Genomic DNA, 2891 nt, shown 5'->3' on the forward strand with positions numbered 1-2891 from the left:
GGGAGAAAAAACACATCAGACTTGTGCATTTTGAATGATTCCTCTGGCAGATGTGAGCAGGGTAATTTTAAGAGGGTCCAGACAGAATCAGAAAGACTAGGAAGGAGAATATGACGAATGTAAGGGATATTAAGGAATCAGAATCAATAGAACGTGCTGTCTGTATATGAAGGCAGTGAAAGAGAGGCGTATAGTATGCCTCCCAGGTTTCAAGCTTGGACAATTATTGATGCAGGGTTCAGGGGTTGCCAATTATGGAAATGGGGAAGATAGGAGGAGGAACAGATTTAGGGAGAAAGACATTGAGCTCACTTTTGAACACAATGAGTTTGAGGAAGATACCTAGTAAACCATTTGGGTAAAGGGATGTAGAAATCAGCAGAATCTGGTTTAGATACCCTGCTTGTATCCAAGTCTATATTACTATTTGCATACTATTCTCAGCCTCTGCTTAACTGCTCAAAGTTCATATTAAGTAAAGTCTTTTTCAACTAAATTGTCTATAAAGTCTTGCTTTCTTCCAATATGTTCTGCAAAATGTAGGTTGTCTGCCACACTCGTTACTGCAGTAATTACTTCTCTCCTTCTCTTTCCAAAGTGCTCTTTGCATAATCTGAGTTTTGAGCCTTATTCAGGGTTCTCTGCATTCAGAGAAATAGGGAAGGTTTTGCTTTGTGCACTTTGGCAGAAACAGTAATTTCCATCTAGAATCTGAGCTCAAAAGAAGATTTAAAGGCTCTAGCTATGAAGAAACAGGAATTAATAGAAAACCATGGGTGTAACCTGCAGAAGGTAAAATAGACTAGGTTGATATATGTGGTAAGCAAAGAGGTGCTATGTATAATAAACAAAATATATTATGCTTTGTTTAGAAGGTTAAATTGTGCTATGCATTGTTTTCTGTTACATTTTAACATGGTAGTTTTCAAATTTGGGTTGAAAGTCTTTGAGGGGCCACTGGGAGGGAGGGATGCTAGGTATTGATAGCTGGGACTTCAGGCCCATCACCACTATTTCAGCCAGAACAACCTAATCTGTTTTACATAGGCTTTCACTGAAGAAAGGATTCTATGGCTTTTTTTTTTAAGGGTGAAAATCACTGTTTTTTGCAACAGAGGCTGTAAGACATAAGAAGAGGTCAGTAGATGGACATCTAGATAGTATTAGGATGATAACTGCAGAAAGTTTCAGGCAACCTGGAGACACACAGTGACCAAACCTCTTGGCACTTCCAAGCAAATTCCTCACCAAGAAGAGAAATATCGTGATGGACTGGCTGCGCATGGACTTTGGGGCCCTACTTGGTTGGAAAGAGGGGCTTAAAACTTCTTGTATTCAAGATGAAAAATACACTGTCCAAACCAAATAAATGGAGGGTGGGGATGTTACTGACATGACAAAGGGCTAAAGTCCTCCAAGTCCTCTCTTGGAACCAAAATGAGTGCACATGTGCAGATTTATGGAGACAATCATAAAGGGATTATGCAAGCCATGTGACAAGAGGAGGTTGACAGCTGTGATGTCAGAGGCAGTGAAATGCAGGATGTTCCTTAAATGGGCCACAAATTGTCTGCCAATATTTTTTTCTCCATTTGGAACAATTTCCTTCCTTTTTCAATTAACTAACCTCTACCTCTTCTTCAATAACTCGGTTCAAACATTGTCTGAAACAAGAAGCCCAATAAAAGTTGAATAGATGGCCTTCTTTGTGATACTAACAGGACATAATTCTGGTCCATTTAAATACTGATTTACTTTTGTTCCCTCACACCTTAGCTTCTTAAAGGCAATGCACGACATCTAAATCTGCATTTCCAAAGTTTAGCACATAAGAACCTAATGTCTGTTGAATTAATAAATCCACAAGGCTTATGTTAAGATCTCTTCAAAGTAATTCGGGTGGAATTATTTACGGAATTCTCCTGATTCAGCCAAGTGTTTTAAAGGGGAAATAAAACATGCCCGTGATTAAGGAAGACGGGAGAAAGGAAAGATGTAGTATTTTGAGTTTGTGTGTGTGTGCGCGTGTGTGAAGAAAGTGAGGCAAGAAGTGATAAAAATGCCTCTCGAATAAGACATTAAGTGACTTAAGGTATCTCAACTAAAGTTACAAATATAAGTCACAACCAATGCATTGGAATGTACGTGTTGGGGACACGGGAGAAATGACACAAACTTATTCAAGTTTTTTGGATAGTGAAACAACGACCTTCATGTTGACTGGCAAAACTAGCGTCCTGAACAAAAGATGCTCCCAGACAAAATGTCCAAGGACACCAAAGAAAACTATCACAACACAACGGCGAGTGAGTTGTTTTTCCGCACGCTTTCAAAATTGCCTTCTGCTCTCTCCTGCTCTCCTGCTTTTGGTAAATCAAACCCACCCTTGCTCAAATCAGACAAAATATCTTAAAACACTTAAAACAAAAACACCGTGCCTTGAAATGCAAAGATGGGTCTTGGGCTGTGGGCTGCGGTGAGTCCCTTCCTGGGACGCTGCGGTGAAGCTGACTCCCCAATGTCTCCGGGGGGTTCCGATGGCACCGACTGCGCCGTGGGCGAGCAGAAGCCCCGGCGGGTTTCAGGAGCAGAGCCCAGACACCCTCCTGCCGCCGCTTGGGCGGGACGGCGTCCCCACGACCCGGCGGAAGACGAGGGGAAAGGCGGGCGCAAGGCCAGAACAGGAAGCCCTGGCGCCGGTATCCCCCTAGCCCCACCTGGCCCGCAACCCGGAAGCAGATGCGAGCCGCGCTGCGTGGCTGGCTTGCGGTTCCGGGTCAGGCCGCGCTGCGGGCAGCGCTGCTGGCCGCGCTTGGCTCACAGTCGCAGCGCCCCGCCCCCGCGCTCCGGACCTGGGCAGGCGGTGGCCGCTCGGCTGCTCCCGGGGCCAC

This window comes from Hyperoodon ampullatus (assembly GCF_949752795.1).
Source record: "Hyperoodon ampullatus genome assembly, chromosome: 13".
Lineage (NCBI taxonomy): Eukaryota > Metazoa > Chordata > Mammalia > Artiodactyla > Ziphiidae > Hyperoodon > Hyperoodon ampullatus.